This window comes from Lithobates pipiens, unplaced genomic scaffold (genome assembly GCF_037356315.1).
Source record: "Lithobates pipiens isolate NorthernLeopardFrog02 unplaced genomic scaffold, aLitPip1_a1.2 Scaffold_18, whole genome shotgun sequence".
NCBI classification, from domain to species: Eukaryota; Metazoa; Chordata; class Amphibia; order Anura; family Ranidae; genus Lithobates; species Lithobates pipiens.
In genome coordinates, this window is record NW_027507758.1 from 617,892,389 (window position 1) to 617,906,639 (window position 14,251).

At 47.3% G+C, this 14,251-nt stretch overlaps 1 long non-coding RNA gene across 1 annotated transcript in view; it reads right to left on the reverse strand.

The window, feature by feature from the left end:
• The window catches only part of LOC143989311 (uncharacterized), a 69,199-nt gene that overhangs the window by 5,845 nt on the left and 49,103 nt on the right, over nt 1-14,251 (reverse strand). Inside the window, exons 3-4 of the long non-coding RNA XR_013277012.1 lie at nt 10,035-10,141; nt 1,173-1,427 (exon numbers count right to left, since the gene is read on the reverse strand). This is a non-coding gene — a long non-coding RNA (uncharacterized LOC143989311). The remainder of the gene's footprint in view (nt 1-1,172; nt 1,428-10,034; nt 10,142-14,251) is intronic.

The window sequence follows — 14,251 nt, forward strand, 5'->3', positions numbered from 1 at the left end:
CTGCAAGCCTCAGAGGAATAGGAGAAAACAGGCGAATACAGTGCATCTCGAAAGAAGAGAGAGAAAGAGAGGGAGGGATGGGAAGGACTTGGAAGGTGTATTGTGGGGATAGAAGGAATCCAACTCCACCTCCTTTCTGTCCATTGGGTCTGGGGGAGTGAGTCCAATGGAGACCACCATGGGAGAGGGCAGCAGGAGAAGCTGAGTCCAAATTTTGAAGCCAGGTTTCAGTTATGGCGAGTATGTTAAAGCCACGAGAGACGAAGAGGTCATGTACAGATGTTAGTTTGTTACAGATGGGAGCGGGCATTCCAAAGGGCGCATGAGATAGGGGGGCTGCTTTGAGGAAGCAGGGGGATAGAAACTAAATTAAGTGGATTGCGGTGGTTGCCAGAGGGAGAGGGGTATTGAAGATGTGGCTTGCAGTTTGAGAGTGGCGGCCCAGGATTAGGATAAATGTCACCTGAGACTAGGAGAAGGAGGAGGGTGAGGAACGCAAGATGGGAGTAAGATGAGCATGAGCGCATGTGTCTAGTGGCCTTGGAGTTTATGCCAGCATGTGGATGCAGCAAATGCAGGAGATGATGGGTGCAGTAGCAGGGAGAGGGTAGGAGTGAGGGTGATATGGTAGCTTGCATATAACCCATGGTCTATGAATACAAGTGCTATGTCCTGTGCTGTATGATGAGGCACTATTCCTCTCACTATTTCGTCTATTTCCAATACAAACATACTTAAAAAAATGTCATTTCTGATATCTAAAGCAATCATGTACAGATGGGTAACGTGGAACAGAACTAGGGAAAAGGCTGAATAGCTTTTACTATAGATATAAAAAGAAGAAGCAGAATGACAAGAAGTCTCATTCGGAAAGTTACAGTGGATGTGGTTTGTGAAATTCTGCAAAAGGCTTTTCGCTGTGAACCATAAAAGAGATGGATAAAGGAAACAGGAACAGAGAGGTGTGACTGGCAATACATTCTCCAGGTGACCAACTGTTTGTTTGCCTGTAGAAACATCACACTTCAATGCAAACATTACTTTATACTTAAAGAAAACACAATGGATAAGATGACAAAGCAGATACTGTAGTCTTTTTTTTTTTTTTTTTTTTTTTTTTTAAACCAATGTCTTTCTTAACAATGAACGAACTGATTGCTTCTCTTGCTCACCTTTAGTATGTCCCCTCGTTTGAAGCTTAGCTCATCATCAGCTGTGGCTTTAAAGTCATATTTAGCTATGGCTTCCATGATTATCGCAGCGTCGCTGACCTGTGGGGGAGGGGCCTTGGAAACAGAAAGGTGGGACCCCTCCGCTGCCCAACCTCCTCAATGCCACGTAGCGCACTTAACTAATGTCTTGATTGCCGCACCACACACGGCTGGTTGATGCGCCGAAGGTAAGACGACGGCGGAATCGCTTGCGGCCTTTATAAAAGAAGGAAAGAAAGAAAAGCTTTAATTACAATATGCCACAAATGTTATATGTATTTAGTCAGTAATATATAATATGGAGTCAGCTTAGCAAAGACATTTTTCATTTTTAGCCCAGCCAAAGGGTTTCACAACAGGCAACGGCACCAAACCAATAGTTACTGCAGTTGTGAAAAGAAGCGCACCGTGCATTAACCGAAATCCCCTCCATGAGCCGGCTTTGCTTTAACCACTTCAGCCCCGGACCAATTGTCAGCCTAAGGACCAGAGGTCTTTTTACAATTTGGCACTGCGCTGCTTTAACTGGTAATTGCGCGGTCATGCAATGTTGTACCCAAACAAAATTTGTGTCCTTTTCTTCCCACAAATAGAGCTTTCTTTTGATGGTATTTGATTGCCTCTGCGATTTTTATTTTTTGCGGTATATAAAAATGGAAAAAGACCGAAAATTTCGAGAAAAAAAAAGATATTTTTTATTTTTTGTTATAAGAAAAATCGAATAAACTCAATTTTAGTCATATATTTTGGCCAAAATGTATTCAGCCACATGTCTTTAGTAAAAAAAAAAATGTCAATAAGCGTATATTTATTGGTTTGCGCAAAAGTTATAGCGTCTACAAACTAGAGTACATTTTCTGGAATTTACACAGCTTTTAATTTACGACTGCCTATCTCATTTCTTGAGGTGCTAAAATGGCAGGGCAGTACCAACCCCCCCCCCCCCCCCAAATGACCCCATTTTGGAAAGTAGACACCCCAAGGAAATTGCTGAGGGGCATGTTGAGCCCATTGAATATTTTTTTTCGTCCCAAGTGATTGAATAATGACACAAAAAAAAAAAGTTTACAAAAAGTTGTCACTAAATGATATATTGCTCACACATGCCATAGTTATATGTGGAATTGCACCCCAAAATATATTGTGCTGCTTCTCCTGAGTACGGGGATACCACATGTGGGGGACTTTTTGGGAGTCTAGCCGCGTACGGTACCCCGAAAACCAATCACTGCCTTCAGGATTTCTAAGGGTGCAAATTTTTGATTTCACTCCTCACTACCTATCACAGTTATGAAGGCCATAAAATGCCAAAATAGCACAAAACCCCCCAAATGACCCCATTTTGGAAAGTAGACACCCCAAGCTATTTACTGAGAGGCATGTTGAGTCCATGGAATATTTTATATTTTGCCACAAGTTGCAGGAATATTACAATTTTTTTATTTTTTTTGCACAAAGTTGTCACTAAATGATATATTGCTCACACATGCTATGGGCATAAGTCAAGTTACACCCCAAAATAAATTCTGCTGCTTCTCCCGAGTACGGGGATAGCACATGTGGGGGACTTTTTGGGAGCCTAGCCACGTACGGGACCCTGAAAACCAAGCACTGCCTTCAGGATTTAAATATAAAACGCTACCAAAAAAACTGTTAGCAATCGCAGGGATCAGGCCTGACTCTGCGAACGCGGCAGTTATGTGTTTAGTATTTTGTAAGTGACAGTGATCGATCGATACTGCACTTGGGTGGGCTGGGCAGAGGGGCAAAACGCAGGTGCTAGCAGGTATCTGGGCTGATCCCGCTAACAATGTATTTTTTTGGAACCCTAAACTGCAGGGGACACTAGTATAGATCTGATCAGATCAGATATTGATCTGTTCAGATTCTATACCACTACGGGGAGGTTTATGCTGGTTTCAGAAACCAATGTGATTGTTAGCTCTTTGGGCAATCTTCACTTTTTTTTGTGCGTTTTCTAATTATTGGCCTTTTTTTTTTTTTTTATGTAGGCAGGTAGAAGGATAAATCGAATATTAAGCTAGTAAAAGTGGCTTCAACCTGGCTCTGTCCAACGCATTTCACCCTGGCAATGGGGCTTTTTATATGAGAACTTGGAGCAGTGTCCTACATTTTTTGGTTTATGACCTGGGTGCTTGCAGGTTTGATACGCATCCGGGTTGGATTGTGGTCAAACAAGGAGGGAGTCATAGGGATCCCAGAAGCTGTTGCTCCCTTAATTTTGTGATACCTTCATGGTCCTGGACACATAGGAAAAAAGCCCCTTTTACAACTGTATAACCAAAGCTTTTGTACACAGAAGGCGCATTCCCTGGCCAGTCAGCTAGTGGACTCATTCCTCACCTGTGCACAAAACAATGTTCAGGGTCCAAAACACGGTCTTTTCAGGGCTGGCTTAGCCCTTCCTCCTCTGGGCTGGCGGCTCAGCTGTCGGCTAATTGCCAGCTCTCTTCTCTGTCCACAGTTACCAGCTGTTCCCGATGATCCTCGTCTGACCTGCCTATTTGAAGCCTTCCTGCTCACTTTTTCATTTGCCTTCGCATTGGTCACATCACAGGGAACCATCTCCTGCGGTTTGTTTCAAGGCTGGCTTGCTGACATCCCATCTGGCTTCTTATCCTGCTTGCGGTTGCTCTCCTTGGATCCCTGACTTCCGGCCTGGCTATTACCCAATCTGGTTTATGAACTTTGGACTGGCTGACTACCTGATCTGGCTACAGGACTCTGGCTAAGCTTGACTCCGCTTTTTTCTATTTACCTTTTTATTAATAAACAAGTGTGATTTGATTGTACTTCTGTCTCAGTCTGTTTCATGGTTTCTGACAGGTCTACATGGTCATCTCCCACCCCCCTTAGGTCCCTTGCAGGATATACAGATAGATTTCACACATATGCCAGAACAAAAGGGAAAACATCAAATATCTTTGCATGATGGTGGACAAATTTTTTTCCTGGCCGGAAGTCATTCCGGTTACAGGAGAGACCGCAGGGATAGCCACTAGATGTATAATCAATCATTGGATTAGTAGGTTCGGTTTAGCTGCTAACATATACTCTGACCAGGGGCCCGCTTTCATAGCAAAACTTACCCGAGAATTAGTGAAAGTTCTGGGGATACAATGGAAACTCCACATTCCTTACCATCCCCAGAGTGCAGGAATAGTGGAAAGAATGAACAGGAACATTAACTTCTTGTGATCCGCGCTATAGCCAAATGACGGCTACAGCGCGGACCTGCTTTACCGGGACATCGTCTATTGACGTCGTCCCGTGCACGAGCGGCCTGCGCGCCCCCAGAGGGGCGTGCGTGGCACGCTCTGATCAGCGAGTCTATGAGACTCGCCTGATCACAGATCGAAGCAAGGGGTCGATCCCGACCCTTTACCACGTTATCAGCTGTCAGCCAATGACAGCTGATCATGTGATCACAACAGAGCCGGTAAACGGCTATTTTTCCTCCTCAAAATGACAGCGCGAGGAGAAAAAAAAAAAAAAAAAAAAAAAAAAAAAAAAAGATGCTGATCACCGACGGCCGTGATCGGGACATCAGTCCCGATCAAGGCGAGCTGGGGACAGCTCATCAGTGCCCACCTGCCCCCTGCCAGTGCCACCTAAAATATGGCAAAAAGTGACACCCATCAGTGCCCACAGTGCCACCCATCAGTGCCCACAATATGCTTCACACACAGTGCTGCACCTCAGTGCCACATATCCGTGCCCATCAGTGTCATGTACCAGTGCCCATCAGTGACGCCCATCAGTGCGACCTATCAGAGCCACCCATCAGTGCCCATCAGTCCCATCTATCAGTGGTACCTATCAGTGCCCATCCATGCCACCCATCAGTGCCATCTTATCTGTGCCCATCTTTTCCCATCAGTGCCGCTTTATCTGTGCCCATCAGTACTGCCTTATTTGTGCATATCGGTGCCACCTTATCTGTGCCTATTAGTGCCGCCTTAACTGTGCCTATTAGTGCCACCTTAACTGTGCCTATTAGTGCCGCCTTAACTGTGCCTATTAGTGCCGCCTTAACTGTGCCTATTAGTGCCGCCTTAACTGTGCCTATTAGTGCCACCTTAACTGTGCCTATTAGTGCCGCCTTAACTGTGCCTATTAGTGCCGCCTTAACTGTGCCTATTAGTGCCGCCTTAACTGTGCCTATTAGTGCCGCCTTAACTGTGCCTATTAGTGCCGCCTTAACTGTGCCTATTAGTGCCGCCTTAACTGAATGAAGGAGAAAAATGACCCGTTTGCAAAATTTTATAACAAACTATTAAACATGATTTTTTGTTTTTTTTTTGGCACCTTTTTTTGTTTGTTTAGCAAAAAATAAAACTCCCAGCTGTGATTAAATACCACCAAAAGAAAGCTCTATTTGTGGGAAAAAAATGATAAAAATGTTATTTGGGTACAGTGTTGTATGCCCGCGTAATTGTCATTCAAAGTGCATCAGCGCTGAAAACTGAAAATTGGTCTGGGCAGGAGGGGGGTTTAAGTGCCCAGTAAGCAAGTGGTTTAAGTGCCCAGTAAGCAAGTGGTTAAGAAGCCTAACCTATATTCCTTACAGGAAGAGCACGTGAAACATTTGGTAAGTAGCCTTAATGAAACCTACGACAAGGTTGCTGTCACCTTTCCTCCTCTCTCCACAGAACCAACACATCCCTTCATACCAGGAGACAAAGTGTTGATCAAGCAACTTGCAGTCCGCAAGCAACCAGGTCCCGTCTTTCAAGATCCATTTGAAGTCCCCAAGGTCTCCAGGACAGCAATTTTGACCAACCAAAGCCCGCAATAGATCCACGCATCAACGATAAAGAAAGTGCGAAAGCAGCAAGAACCGGAGATGGACCCAAAACCAGAACCAAACGGATCCAAAGAGACTCTGATCCCATCATTCCCTGCCCCCCTCCCCCTCGGATCCGAAGAGACTCTGACCCCATCGTCCCCTGCCCCCTCCCCCTCTGCCCCACAGACCCCCTTTGTCCCACAGCCAGGTTGCTTTTCTTCTAGGTCTCCCCAATCCACGAAGCCCAGAAGGTGCAATGTTAAAGCTATTTTCATTCTGTCAATTGTACGAACCATCAAGGTATTCTTATTACCTGTTTTTGGGTGTTGGCTTACATCATTATGTGGAATGAGTGGGAAGGACAGTATAGGGGTCAAGGGCAGAGCAGCATTTATGGGGATGAATTCTATTTACCCAGCTGTACACAGACAGGAGATGAGATGTCTAAAGCCCAGGCTGCAGCAGTAACTGGGTATCACATCCAGAGGAGGGATGGGACATGTAATATAGCAGCAATCATATTGTTAGCAACATACAAAGGGGAGAACAAAACGTGGTGCATGTATCCCAATCACCTACCAACACAAAAACTTGTGAGTACATTTAAAAAACAGATGATAGAAGCCAAGGGTATCAATAGTGTGATGCAGCATAGGGGATCCCACAGACAACCTGAATACCCCCCCCCCCCCCCCCCGTCACAACCACAACTAAAACTATTGTCTCTCAAAGACAAGAAAAGAAATCCTAAAACCAAATTTGGAGAGCGATAATAATGGAGCTCAATTAGACCCAGAGACCTATTCATCTCCCAGCAGGTCCCTTTGGCAAACATTACTACAATTAACAAGCCCTTGTTATTTACGGGGTACACCAGGAGACCCCAATTCTGTTTCTTAAATGGCGCAGGCAAAGATCTCTAGAATTCCCAGTTTTGTAGAGATACTTTGGTAAATGTCACCGTGTTAGACTTACCCTCTGAATGGTACATTACAAGTAGGATTACTTACACATAATATCCCTAACCTTGATGATCGAATATCCAATATGTCCCGTTATAATATATCCAAATGTGCCAGAGGATAGATGTGTCTTGTAACCACTTGAATGGTTACAAGACACATATGAACAGCCCTTGGATGGGGCAAGGGGAAGAGGATACCCCCTCTTTGGGAGATTGGTTGTGCCTTGTAGGACTCCGATCTAAACTAAGTTCCCCCAAGATAGTACCAGCACCCCGCACACCAGCAGGGAGAGAGCGCAGAGGGGGAGAGAGCGCAGAGGGGGAGAGAGCGCAGAGGGGGAGAAGAGAGAGCTATATAGAGCGCAGAGGGGGAGAGAGAGCGCAGAGGGAGAGAGAGAGAGCGCAGAGGGAGAGAGAGAGAGCGCAGAGGGAGAGAGAGAGAGCGCAGAGGGAGAGAGAGAGAGCGCAGAGGGAGAGAGAGAGAGCGCAGAGGGAGAGAGAGAGAGCGCAGAGGGAGAGAGAGAGAGCGCAGAGGGAGAGAGAGAGAGCGCAGAGAGGGAGAAGAGCGCAGAGAGGGAGAAGAGAGAGCTATATAGAGCGCAGAGGGAGAGAGAGAGCGCAGAGGGAGAGAGAGAGCGCAGAGGGAGAGAGAGAGCGCAGAGGGAGAGAGAGAGCGCAGAGGGAGAGAAGAGAGAGCTATATAGATAGAGCGCAGAGAGGGAGAAGAGCGCAGAGAGGGAGAAGAGCGCAGAGAGGGAGAAGAGCGCAGAGAGGGAGAAGAGCGCAGAGAGGGAGAAGAGCGCAGAGAGGGAGAAGAGCGCAGAGAGGGGGAAGAGCGCAGAGAGGGGGAAGAGCGCAGAGAGGGGGAAGAGCGCAGAGAGGGGGAAGAGCGCAGAGAGGGGGAAGAGCGCAGAGAGGGGGAAGAGCGCAGAGAGGGGGAAGAGCGCAGAGAGGGGGAAGAGCGCAGAGAGGGGGAAGAGCGCAGAGAGGGGGAAGAGCGCAGAGAGGGGGAAGAGCGCAGAGAGGGGGAAGAGCGCAGAGAGGGGGAAGAGCGCAGAGAGGGGGAAGAGCGCAGAGAGGGAGAAGAGCGCAGAGAGGGAGAAGAGCGCAGAGAGGGAGAAGAGCGCAGAGAGGGAGAAGAGAAAGCGATGTAGATGGAGAGAGAGGGGGAGAAGAGAGAGCTGTATAGATAGAGACAGAGAGAGGGGGAGAAAAGGGAGAGAGAGCTGTATAGATAGAGACAGAGAGAGGGGGAGAAAAGAGAGAGAGAGAGCTGTATAGATAGAGACAGAGAGAGGGGGAGAAAAGAGAGAGCTGTATAGAGACAGAGAGAGGGGGAGAAAAGAGAGAGCTGTATAGATAGAGACAGAGAGAGGGGGAGAAAAGAGAGAGAGAGCTGTATAGATAGAGACAGAGAGAGGGGGAAAAAGAGAGAGAGAGAGCTGTATAGATAGAGACAGAGAGAGGGGGAGAAAAGAGAGAGAGAGCTGTATAGATAGAGACAGAGAGAGGGGGAGAAGAGAGAGCGAGAGCGCGAAGAGAGCGAGAGAGAGCGAGAGAGAGCGAGAGAGAGCGAGAGAGCGAAGAGAGCGAGAGAGCGAAGAGAGCGAGAGCGAGAGAGCGAGAGAGAAGAGAGCGAGAGAGCGAGAGAGAAGAGAGCGAGAGAGCGAGAGAGAAGAGAGCGAGAGAGCGAGAGAGAAGAGAGCGAGAGAGCGAAGAGAGCGAGAGCGAAGAGAGCGAGAGCGAAGAGAGCGAGAGCGAAGAGAGCGAGAGCGAAGAGAGCGAGAGAGAAGAGAGCGAGAGAGAAGAGAGCGAGAGAGAAGAGAGCGAGAGAGAAGAGAGCGAGAGAGCGAGAGAGAAGAGAGCGAGAGAGAAGAGAGCGAGAGAGAAGAGAGCGAGAGAGAAGAGAGCGAGAGAGAAGAGAGCGAGAGAGAAGAGAGCGAGAGAGAAGAGAGCGAGAGAGCGAGAGAGCGAGAGCGAGAGAGCGAGAGAGAAGAGAGCGAGAGAGCGAGAGAGCGAGAGAGCGAGAGAGAAGAGAGCGAGAGAGAAGAGAGCGAGAGAGAAGAGAGCGAGAGAGAAGAGAGCGAGAGAGAAGAGAGCGAGAGAGCGAGAGAGAAGAGAGCGAGAGAGCGAGAGCGAGAGAGAAGAGAGCGAGAGAGAAGAGAGCGAGAGAGAAGAGAGCGAGAGAGCGAGAGAGCGAGAGAGAAGAGAGCGAGAGAGCGAGAGAGAAGAGAGCGAGAGAGCGAGAGAGAAGAGAGCGAGAGAGCGAGAGAGAAGAGAGCGAGAGAGCGAGAGAGAAGAGAGCGAGAGAGAAGAGAGCGAGAGAGAAGAGAGCGAGAGAGAAAAGAGCGAGAGAGCGAGAGAGCGAGAGAGCGAGAGAGGGAGAGGGAGAGGGAGAGAGAGAGGGAGAGAGAGAGGGAGAGAGAGAGAGAGAGAGAGAGCAGGTGAACACCTCATAATGGGCACAGCAGATGTACATACCTGGGAACTCAGTACAGGGATGGTGGAAACCTCTCATAATGGACATAGCAGGTCTACAGACCTGGGAAATCAGTACTGGAATGCGAGAACCCCTCATAATGGGCACAGCAGGTGTACAGACCTGGGAAGTCAGCAAAGGGATGGTGGAAACCCCTCATAATGGGCACAACAGATGGACAGACCTGGGAACTCAGCCCAGGGATGGTGACAACCCCTCATAATGGGCATAGAAGGTGTGAAGACCTGGTAACTAGGTACAGGGATGGTGAAAACCCCTCATAATGGGCACAGCAGGTGTACAGACCCAGGAACTCAGCACAGGACTGGTGGGAACCCCTTATAATGGGCACAGCAGGTGTACAGACACAGGAACTCAGCACAGGAATGGTGGGAACCCCTTATAATGGGCACAGCAGGTGTACAGACCCAGGAACTCAGCACAGGAATGGTGGGAACTTCTCATAATGGGCACAACAGATGGACAGACCTGGGCAGTTAAGTGGTTTACCTCTCTAGCTTCTACCAACATGGAATTTTTAATATACAATATATACGACAGCCCCGTCACCTTATCGCTCATGAGCAGATTGTTGAGCGGCGGCCATGTGCTGATTTTTGTTTGGAGTTTCGCTCCTTCTGCGTTCTTGGGTGGAGCGAACGCCATTCTCCCGAATTCTGAAAAAAAAAAAAAAAACCCGCGTCATTGGTCCACCTGTAAAACATTCGATACATATTTGCCGAGTGTACTCGCGCGTGCAAACTCTGCAGTTTACACAGTTTACTTCACACAAAAATTGAGTTTTTGTTTTCTTTCCGGTCACTCCTCACTGCGTTTCAGGCTCGTACGCGTTGTGATCCGGCCGCGGTCATTTGTCACCGCTGACATGTTTGGACAAATTATGACACGGGGCTTATCGATTTAATCAGCTTCTGTTTGGGAAAAATAATAATTTGTAAATGTCTTTTGGAGAGGAGCCCCGAGGGGGGAAAGAGGAGCTGAGCGAGGCAAATAGCATGAAATCCTCACTGACGGAACGCAATGATTGAAAAACACGCCGTGCGCACCCGAGTGTCTCTATTCCTATGGCGGGAGGGGCGCATTATCCAAAAATGGAGGAAGCATTGAAGCTGAACTCCGTCCTTCTCCCTTCTCTTTATTGTCCTCTCCTGGACTGAAACGGCTTACTCCGATTTCACTGCACGCTGTGAGCTTTTCACAGTGTGCATCAGAAGCTGCAGCAAGTCAGATAGAGCCCACCTCATTTCCTGGCTGGTGGACGCCCAGCATTACTAGCTCTTTCCTTGCCCCCTTGACTGTCCCTGGCCCGCCCCTTTCATTCGTTGGACTTCAGTTCTTTCAATCATGGAGGGCAGGCAAAATATAAGCAGCGTAAAATTCAGCTTTAAGCAGGGAGGCTGAAAGACTGAAGTGGCTAATCTACAATCCATTACATTTAATCAGTAGCTGACCAGCTCACGCAGATATAGTGGGGAGAATACCGTGTTTCCCCCGAAAATAAGACCGGGTCTTATATTTATTTTGTCAACAAAAAACACATTAGGGCTTATTTTCAGGGGAGGTCTTATTTATCCCTTTCATTATTATGCATATTTCTGACATTCGGTGTTTACAAGTTAAAATCCCTATTTTTTGCTAGAAAATTACTTAGAATCTCCATATACATATATCATTTTTTTTTTTAAGCAGAGAATCTAGAGAATAAAATGGCGACTGTTGCAATATTTTATGTCATGCGGTATTTGTTGCAGTGGTGTATTAAACGCAATTTTTTGGGAAAAGGGACACTTTCATGAATTAAAAAAAACAAAAACAGTAAAAGTGATCCCAATATTTTTGTATAATGTGAAAGATGATGTTACGCTGAGTAAATAGATAACAAACATGTCACACTTTATAATTGCACGCATTCATGGAATGGCGACAAACTTTGGTACTTAAAAGTCTCCATAGGCGGCGTTTAAATTTTTTTTTTTTTTACGGTTACCAGGTTCGAGTTACAGAGGAGATCTAGTGCTAAAATTATTGCTCTCGCTCTGACCATCACGGCGACACCTCACAAGTGTGATTTGAAAACCGTTTACATATGCGGGCGCGACTTCCGTATGCGTTTTCTTTGCTTCGCGAGCTCGCGGGGACAGCGGGCTCTTTAAACATATTTTTTTTTTTTTTTTTTTTATTTTAAAATGACTAAATTAGTTAAAAAATAAATAATAAATTTGATCACTTATTGCTGTCACAAGAAACGTAAACATCCCTTGTGACAGTAATAGGTGGTGACAGGTACTCTTTATGGAGGGATGGGGGGTCTAAAAGACCTCCCATCCCTCCTTTACACTTCAATGTATTCAGCTCGCCGAAAACGGCGATTCTGAATACCGTATATATATATTTTTTTTAAACCGGCGCCATTGGCAGCCGAGTAAACGGGAAGTGACGTCGTGGCGTCGCTTCCGTGTTTACTATTAGGAGACTGGAATGAACGTCTGTGCAAGTGGAGAAATCCTCCAACCACATATCCCAGATTTTGTTATATTTGGCTGGACATTCTCTGTGTGAATACAGTACCCTTTTATAGGGAAGTGTAGTGTTCACTGTCCTGATCCATTGCTGAATGGTAGGAGGAGACGCTTTGATCCAAGATTAGGTTATTTGCATTCTAGCCATAAACAGAGACTCTTGCAAAAATATATTTAGGTACTTCTCCTCTTCAGAGGTGGAAAGGAGACCTAATAATCACTGATGGGGGCACGGTGTTAGGGGAGAGCCCATGAGGTCATGGAGGGACTTTACCTGCGACCAGTATTCCTAAAGACGAGGGCAAGTCCATAGTAGATGGTAAAATGTACCCCTGGGGTCCCCACACTTGGGGCATGATGGGCTGCAGTCAGGTTTATATTTAGAGAGGCGAATCGGGGTAAGGTAAGACCTATGAAGGATATAGAGGTGTGCGAGTCGGTCTGACAGCTTGGGGGACACCATCCTACAGGGAGCTGGCGCATCCTCCCAGTCCTCGTCTTCCACAGCCCCCAGGTCCGTCTCCCATTTGGATATCAATTGGTAAGCTTGTGAAGTGGCCGTAGGTAGCATGAGGTGATTATAGAAAGAGGAAATCAGCTTCTGGGGGTCCTGACCAAGAACCAGATCCACCAGGAATATTGACTCCAGTCTGGGACCCAAATTGGGAGTTAAGGGCATGACGGAGTTGGAGGTAACGGAAAAACATGCGATTAGGTAGATCAAAATCATCCTTAATGGCTTGGAACGACCTAACCGTACCATTGTCCAGGACCTGTGAGAGAAACAAGACCCCCTTGGCAATCCACAGATTATGGTCAGGGACAGTAAGCAGTTTGGGCAGTTGTGAATTGTGAATTGTTCCACAATGGTGTATGGGTGTGAAGTGCAGGGGCCTTGGTGATATCCATGGCAAGCTGCCATAACTTGCAACGATGGAACGCCATAGTGCTTCTAGTGCCCACATGGGGGGACCTATTGGTGCCATTCAGTAGAACCTGAAAAGGATGGGTAACCAAGCTAGTAACAGAGGAGCATACCAGATTACCGATCTCCATCTACTTGGTTAAAGTAGTAAAAGTGGGACAGTTGCGAGGCAATATAATAAAAGGCAAGGTTGGGAAGGGCAGTACCGCCCAGATGGACAGGCCATTTCAGAGATCGCCATGAGAGTTTATGATGGCAGGAGTCCCATACAGATGTATTAGGGCTCTTTCACACAGGACGGATCCGTGATGATCCATCCCATGGACAACCGCTTGCTCAGCCGGGATCGCTCCGTCGATCCCCACTGAGCAGGAAGATGACAGGTCCGTCTCTGCACACTGTGCAGGGATGGACCTGTCAGAGCACCGCTCTCCCCTATGGGAGATCAGATGACCGCAGAGGGCTCGGGACCAGACCTGGGTCTAGGTTTTAAGAAGGTCGAAGAGGGGCTCTAAGTTTAGGCCTATGTAGTCCATGGAGGTTCTCGAGCAATGCACACCCAGATATTTGATCCGGCTTGCTCTGACCAGAAGTGTCACTTGATCTGCCGTAGGGACATTTATATCCAGTGGAAGGATTTTGGATTTAGACCAGTTAATCTGCAGTCCAGAGTATTCGCCAAACTGCTTTATCAACGAAAGAGCCGCCGCAAGGGAAGAGCCGGCATCCTCTAGGTAGAGGAGCATATCGTCTGCATAGAGACTAAGGACCTCAGTCACCCTTCCCACTTTTAATGTGGGGGTGTGCCCTGATGGCAATGGCGAGGGGTTCCATGGCTGGGGCATACAACAAGGGGGATATAGGGCAACCCTGGCAAGTACCTCTAGATACCGCAAATGAGTCAGATATCCTACCACTGACTTGGATCTGGGCAGTGGGGGCCTGGTAAATAAGTTGGAGCCACTTGACAAATTTTGGGCCGAAGCCAAACCTGCAGAGGCATTCCCACAGGTAGTTTCACTCCACAGAGTCAAATGCCTTGGCGGTGTCCAGGCTTACCACTTACCCTGGATCCAATGGTGTCGTGTGAGGCCTCTAAATTCTTAAAGAGTCTCCGGAGATTGAATGCCGTGTTCTTATTGAATGAACCCGGTTTGGTCAGGGTGAATTAAACTAAGTATCACTTTATTAAGCCGCAGGGCAAGGATTTTAACGTCTAATTGTAGGAGAGCTAGGCCTCTTTCACACGGACGGACCGTTCAAGTCCACCTGTCAGATTTTTAGGCGGACCTGAACGGACGCTCCATAGACCTCTGTGACAC